Here is an 8,633-nt window from a genome sequence, read left to right as displayed (position 1 = left end):
CCATTACTATAGATTACTATATATAAATATATATAGCTACCATTTGAAAAGTTTTTGAGCTTCTCATTTTACTTGAAGTTAAAAATATCAAAAATAAAATAATTGCACATCCCAAAAAAAAATTCCGTGTTGGCATTATATCCTTATTTGGATTTGGAATGAAAAAAGTAGTACTGATTGTGCAATGCACCAAAGGCAAAATGATTTATTTTTTATATTATGTTTTGTGTTTAATTAGACATACAGTTGTATTTTATACACCATTAAAAACACCAATTATTTATTCAAATATCATGAATCATTTATTTGTCCATGGCTCTGTGGGTCGCCAGCGGTGAGAGCATCTTTAAATGATGCTATTAAATAAGATTTTATATACATATGAAGTATTATATGAAGTACAAATTTGTACTTTGATCATTCAGTTGTTTTCTAAATCTGCCAAATATCTGTTATTATGTAAAACAATATATCACCTCTGCCCCATCATGATTTGCACTTTGCTTTCTTCTTTTTGTTCTGGTAGTAAATGCCACACAGCTAATGGTGATATATATGATAGCCTCATGTATCAGTTGGTCAGCATGATATATTTTTGTCATAATGTGTGTCGATCATTGAGGAGAATTGAATTTTAAAAAAAAAAACTAAAATGCTGCTTTTGCGCTGTGTTTGCTTTTGTTTTTGTTGCATATCTCAACAACTGACAAGTTTATTTGTTCCATTCTGAAAAAATTACCTGAAAGATATTTTATATGTGAAATAATTCATGGGTAATGTACTAAGAAATGTTATTTCCATAATTTGGGCTTGAACTCCATTTTATAATTATTTCCTATTTCTCGAAGACTGAAGCTCTACCTTGTTTTTTTTTTTCACATATGCACACAGCCTTTTGGGATATTGGTGTGGCCACCCGGCCAAGCATGAATACCAGTCGACACTAGCATCGTCGTTTTTTTAGAACAATGTGGGAAAGATACTGCTAGAGGAGTAAATGCTATTGTGTGAGTATAGTGGCGACTCGCAGTGAGTTCTTTACTGTATTGACTGATAACGGAATACAATGTTTAAACGCATAACTGCCAGGTTTAGAGAGCTTTTGAGCTATAGTAAATCTATCTTGAGGCTACAGGCCGTAATAATGCGTAGGCCTCAGGCTTTAATTATATTTAGTACATTAGGATAATATAGGATTTACAAATGAGATAAATGATTTTCCACAAAGGCTACGTCCTGCAAATGCAATCTGAAGGAATTACAATGTATAAAAAAACCACCAGTTAAAACAAATGCCCATCTTCGCAATTCCTTCAGCACTGTAAGTAAATGCTTTCAAAATCCAAAAAAAAAGTTATTGTAAACATGTATACCACTGCAATATCTATTTAGTATTTTTGTAATTAAATTTTAATGGATTTAATGGCATTAAGTTTTTTGTATAGCCCAACCACCATACATCAGATGTTGGGCTATCAAAACGCACTTCGTCCTGTCCGTCCGTCCCGTTTCCCACCTTTCCTACCGTCCTGTACCGTGCCGTCCGTCCGTGTAACAATTCTTGTTACCGCTATTTCGCTAAAAGTACAGAAGGATCTTTCTCAAATTTCCATAAAGTAAGCTTCCCTACGTACCTCTACTATTGTAATTTTGGGACGATTCCAACAAGTGCCTCCAGGTCAGCCATCATGGATTTTGATATTAAAGTTAGTTAACCTAGCTATTTCTCATAAATACGAAGGGATCTTTCGCGAAGATTTCATATGTAGTTTCCTCCCTATAACCCTAGTAGTTGCATAATTGCATTTTTGGGACTGATCGGTCAAAAACAGAGGCCGTCCAGCCCCATCTTGGATTTTGTAGTTTAGTTTGTTACGGCTAATTATCAGCTGAATGCAAGTTCATATGTAGGATTTCCCCTAGTACGCCTAGAAGTGCATATTGCATTTTGGGACTGATCCGTCACAAGAAGTGCCGCCATAGCCATCTTGGATAAGTTAAAGTATTGTTACCCGCTAGTTTCTCAGTGAAGGGATCTTTCTCAATTTCATCATGTATGTTCCCCTAGGACCCTATGTGCAATTGTCTTTTGTTGGGATTCGACAACAAGATGCCGACCGCGCCTCCCAACTTGGGATTAGTTAAAGTTTGTTACGGCTAAATCTCTGAAATACCTTTCTTTCAAATACATATGTAGGTTCCCCCTAGGACACGCTGTGAGTGCATAATGCATTTTGGGGACAGATCGTCAACAAGATGGCCGCCATTAGCCTCTTTGATTTAGATAGTTAAAGTGTTACCTGTGCGGGCTATTTCTCAAAAGCACTGAAGGGGGAGTCTTTCTCAAATATCATATGTATTCCCGCTAAGAGCCTCTAGTTTGTGCAATATTTTGGGATGTCGGTCAAGAATATGGCCACCAGGCAGCCATTTGGATTCGTTTGTTTACCCCGCTATATCATTCCTGATAATCCTTTCTCAAAATTTCATATTTTATCCCCCCCCATAGAACCTATTTTTGCATCATTGCATTTAATCAACAAGATTGCCGATTCTTGGATTTTGATATTTAAAGTTTTTACGCTAATTCTCAGAAGTATTGAATGAATGTTCAATTACATACACCCTAGGCATATTACAACTGAAACGGTCAACAGAGATGGCGACAGCACCATCGTAGGATGATTAGTTATAAGACAGCTATTTCTCAAAAATTATTGAAGGATTGTTCTCAAAATTCATATTATACCCGTAGGACGCCAAGTAGTCTTTGCATTTTGGGACCTTACAACAAGATTGTCCCCCAGTAGCCATCATGGATTTTTGATATTTAAAGTTTGTTACCAATCAGCTATTCTTTTCTCATTTCATATGTAGGGTCACCCTAGGCCCCCATTTTGTCAGATTGCATTGGACTGATCGTCAGCAAGATTGGCCGCCATGGAGCTATCTTGCATTTTGATAGTATAAGAGTTGTTACGCCATTGCTAAAAGCACGGAAGGAATCTTTCTCATATGTATATAAAAAACCCCTAGGGACCCCAGTTGTTCGAATATTGCATATTGGGACATGATCGGTCGAACCAAGATTCCTCACCGTGGCCATCATGGTATGATAAATCAAGTTTGTAACCGCTATTTCAAATAAAATGTTGAAGGGATGGTTCTCAAATATCATATGAATGTTACCACTAGGACCCTAGTTCTGCCTATTGTAATTTGCGACCGATATTCTTGTACATGATATTTTTAAGTTTGAAAAGCAGAAATAAGAATTGTAATTGAAAAGCATTTAAAGATCCCTCTTTGTATTTTCAGACATAGATCAATCTTTGGTGGTACACCAAGATCCCTCTTGAATTTCTTGTTTTAAAATACATGTACAAAGAATAATTGATTAAATATAATGTACAGCTATAATTATCTTATTAAGGGAGGGTGTGGTAACTTTTCATTAGACCTCATTTATCTCAACAGATGTGTAACCCTGGTGAATATCTAGCTGCAATATACTGCTCGGATAGAGAGACCTTCTCTTTTAGCTCGATCAGTTTGAGTTGAGTCAGACGGATAGTAACCCAGAGGAGTCCTGAGTTCAAATCCTGGCAGAGATAGTGAATAAATTTACGCTGTGTATATCAGCGCTTCTGTTACAGATACATGGTAGATGCAGGCTGACCAAGACAAGATTGAGCCCCTCTAGGAAATGTGAACTACATCACCTGCTAGAAAAACCTCAGAGTTCTTCAGGGCATTCCTGTGGCTAGTCCTGGATGGGGTAACAAATAAAGAGACCTCTTCTGGTTGCCCTTGATGATGAAAAGGAAAGCTTTTTTCAGAAAGGATCAAGGATGGATAAGCACAAAATTTACAAGGCATTTACATATTATTATTATTTTTAAATTACCACTATATATTACCATTTCCATCGCATCATGGCCAATAATACCCAATAATTAATCTTACCATATGATGATTTTATTTCTTGAGTATTTATGTACACATAAATTTATTTTCAAGGGGAACTTGTCTGCCCATTCAAGGACAGGGAGATCTGTTGTTATTCAATATCCTGTAATTAGAAACAAGAAAGAAATATGGTATGTATATTTCTTCAGATTATCATGGATTGAATGTTAACCAATATGTCATGTTGATATAATATAGTTGATGAATGGTTCCTATTGATGTTAAAACTCATCTGTTTTATTATGAAACAAAAACTACTATCTCCTGTTTTTTTTTCTTCTCTTTGCAGATATAAACTATTACAGTGGTTAATTCAAGCATTCTAAGTCAGGGACTATAAGAACTGTATTGTGTCCAAATGACCTTGAAGGAATTTTGTAAGAAAGACAGATGAAGATTTAAGTGGCGTTTTTATTGGTATTGACGTCAATAGCAATGCAACTGTGAAGTTCCAGAAAGATATATGAGTAGGATTTGCTCGGGTATTTTAGGGCCACCATAGTAGTAGATTGGTCCAGTGAATGCCTGTGGATTTTGACAGCAATATAACTAATTTATTTATTTTAACTAAATGAAAATAAAGCGAGAAAAAGTTCAGTAATATGTTCATGTATATAATAATTACTGTATTTGTATGATAGATTAAATACTTATCTAGGGTTACCATTTTCCAATAATATTCAAATTTGAAAAATAACAATGATTTTTTTAACAATACTTTGATACAATAATATTTTTATGTTTTTGGCTATTTTTAACAATTAGAAATAAAAAAGATCTCAGAATATTTAAAGAAAATAATAAAGGCCAGTACTAAAAGGGAAAAAGAAAAATAAAAAAGGTTAATTTTCTTTATCAAAATACACAGTTATTTACTGTTTAGAATTTGACTATGTCGATGACCGTTGTAAGGTGTGTGTGTGTGATGGACTGAGAGAATGATGTAGAACATGTTCATTTCTAGGAGGTTTTTTTGATTTATCATTCCACCAACACGTGGTGATGTGTTTTAAATTTATGTATGTATATTTAATAGAACGGATGAAGCGAATGAACGAAAAAAAAAAGTCATGTAAGGATGCGATTTCGAATTTGTGTGCTGCTTTGTGAATCAATCAAAGTGGATCTAGCTTTGAAAAAAAAAAAATGTAATTTTGCTAAATATAAAAATGGACTTTAGTGTGTGATAGATGTTGTGTTGCTGTGATCTCTGCTGTTTGCATCTCATTAAATGTGAATGATTGACATGTCTTTCATTCTCCCAAACAATATTTCAACAAGATGGTTGTATCTCAACAAAAAATGTGAAATAGTGCATGATTTTTCCTGATTAATGTCGTCAGATAGAACTTGAGACTTAAGTAATTTAGATGAATGTTGTTTTAAGGGGTTGACAGAGGAGAAGATATTTATGTGTAAGTAAGAATTACCTCCCCTTATAGTGTAAAACAATATGAGTTCTAATATCTATTTCTTTGATGCCATAACTAATTCTTAAATGATGTAAGGTAATACATGTATCTCATAAAATTATTGGAAAAAAAAACCATTTAAAGGACACACACAATTCATCAATTATTTTATACTTTTAGAAACTTTGCGGTGAGATATAATATAGTTTGATTTATTAAAGAAGTAACTTTTCAAAGCTGATGAAGGAAATAAACTTAAAGATGGAAATATGTGTAAGTGTGTTGGTTTAATTATTATAAGTATGCAAACACATTTTGATTTTTGTGTTAAAGGATATGATAGGATAGTATGGGGTGTGTATTTGTGCGTCTAATAAATAATGGGGCCTTGGGAAAGTGCTGTATGAAGTAGAATGAAGAATATTATCCTCCAAAATATTGCAAGAACATACTACTGGTATTTCCAAGTCAATACAAGACACTAATACAAATTAACACATGGCTTCTCAAAACAAAACTAGGTGATTAAAGATTATATAGTGTTAGTGTCACTAAAAGTATCTACACAGCAGTTGTGGTCGCACTCTAAAACTTTTTGTCTGCTTTAAACAGTCATCGTTACAAAGTCATGATGTCGTTTAAAAGATATCTTTATATATTATTCATTCTTATAGACTGGCGACTATGGCCAAGTATGTCATAGTGACATATTCAATGGTTACAGGTTTATGTATGATGGTAGTTTTCGTTTGTATGGTGACGATCTGTCCGAATGATGCTTTAGTGTTAAAGTTTGTTTTTGTTTATGGACAACTCCACCTTCTGCTACTCTCACCTTCATGAGTGCCCCAAACAAATAACACTGTTTCCTGTGTCAAGCTGTATGAAAATGGGATATGAAAAAGAATTTTGTATCTTGGCATTTTTCCTTAAGTAATCTTTGTAATCTCATTTTTTGTTTTATCCCATACATTTAAAACATAATAAGTTGTTTGCACCATCGCAATGTTGAGGTATTCATATTTTCAAACAATATCTAGGGTTGAGAGAATATTTATCATGACATAAAATTTATTTTCATTCATTTGTAAGATAGGCGGAGGTTGAGTATATTTATGAGATAATGTAATCTTGATTTATTTATATCTTGCTTACACTTCAGTTTTCCCAAATATATTTTATTAAGTGATTTAAAAGAGACCATGTTCTTGTTTATATGTAGACTAGTTGTGGAGTGACCATGCTTATGAATGACAATTGTGAGCAATTAGTTTGTTCAAAAACGTTCCTTTTCTATTTAGTTTGGTCGAGATAAAAAGCAAAGCTTGTTTTTCCTTCTTACACAATTCCCGAATACCTTGTAATAATGCAAACATATCCAACTTACATTTACCTACTGTTATATACACGGTGTAATAAATATATACATCACATTGTAAACATTAACATCCCATTTTAATATTCTTGGAAATCGTGGTTAAGATTTAGACACAAACTTTATATCAGAAAAAAAAAAAAAATTTTTTAATAACGCGTTTAAGTAGTTTAATTCGCAGTTTATTAATTGATATAGCCCTACTATACAATTATCTGTTTTAAGATTACTTCCTAATGCCGACTGTACTTATCAAGGAATCCTAGATTTAATAATGTTTTTGGCTTGTTACTATCACTGGTGCTTTCTACTGTAGTTTGCTGTTGGGTAGTTTTTTTATGTTTACAATTGTATAAATCATTATTACAGAGCAGAGGATAGGGAGTTTCATACTCTGTGCACACAACTGATTGTTTGTAAAACCAAACCAAATGTGTATTACTGCCGATAGTGTGGTGCACAGTGCTTAATTATATATTCCAGGTATTAATTAGAATTAAATACTTCTATTCAACTGACGTGGAAACTTTATTTATTATCATAATGAAAGAAAGAAAGATGAATTTTTGTGATAAATTAAATTGCCAATAGATGAAAAGGTCAGAAATAATTCAAGAAAACATATTGTCAATTGTTATTAAGTCAGAATTATTTTTTATAGATTTACGGACAAACCGATTCTTATTCATTCCAAGATTGATGTTTGGAAGGATAAAGCTCCGCATTCTTTACTTTACTGAGGTTCAGCTATTGCAAGCAGTGCTACGTTACGAATAGTAATCTACATTACTTGTAATTACGGGCTATCATAAAGAAATACGGGTAGTACATTGTCTTATACTAAAATACAACAGTTGAAAGAAAAAATTTTCTTTACTCCGCCGAGAAATAAATATGGATTTTTTTAGTCTATGCTTTTTAAGTGTTTAATAATCACTGTTGTCATTATAGTGAATTTAATATATGTTGTACATAAGTACTACATATATCAATATAAATAATTTGTCCTTGTGCAATGACCAACAATTATATCAGCTGAATTCAAAATACAAGATGATAAACCAAAGAAGAAAACTGTGTTTTATTTTATGTACAACTTTTGATAAATTAGAGTTCAAATTCCCTTCCTTTAACCCATTGGAGTCAAATCTTTGGTTTGATTAGTTTATGATGATCCTTTTATAAACATGCTAGGGTTCATGTAGATGATGTCCAAGGTTTAGATGGTGGAGAAAAGTCTCAGTACCTGGGAAGAAACACCTTTTGACACAGCAGTCAGTATTCTGGCAGACTTTACAAGTGATTGCTAACTCACTACCCAGAGGTGAAGGGCTTGTGATGTGTAATATGCCTGTGATACACTTTTAACCCACTTTGTCACAACCATGAAATCCCAGTCAAGCCATACCTTATAACTGAAACAAAGTAAATGTTAGTCCTTTTTTAGTGGCTTATGCAGGATATTGAGTATTCTTGAAAACGCTAGCGACAATTAAATGGCAAGTGGCATTCTCGTTATATGCGACGCAGTAAATTTTCACTTGCAGCCCTTACCATGGTTAGTTTGGCATTCATCATTCTTATAAAATGCCAACCTCTTTTAGGACGTCAGATAAATCCTATGTGATTTTCAGAAAATGGTGCACATTGATCACTGGAAGAATCAATGCTTCAGAGAATGGCTATTCAGTCTGTTTAATGATAATGTAATCTTTTTTATTCATTATAGATGCAAAATCTCTTGGATTTCTATTGTAAACTTGTTATAAATTGTCAATGATAAGCATTGAACGACATTTAATTGGCATTCACTAAGGACCAAGATATAATCCGAACATGAAGAAGGCCAAATTCAACATGAAGCGATTAGTCGACTT

The sequence above is a fragment of the Argopecten irradians genome, chromosome 12 (assembly GCF_041381155.1).
Source record: "Argopecten irradians isolate NY chromosome 12, Ai_NY, whole genome shotgun sequence".
NCBI classification, from domain to species: Eukaryota; Metazoa; Mollusca; class Bivalvia; order Pectinida; family Pectinidae; genus Argopecten; species Argopecten irradians.
The sequence above is the reverse complement of the archived record's forward strand: the minus strand, read 5'-3'. Positions refer to the sequence as shown.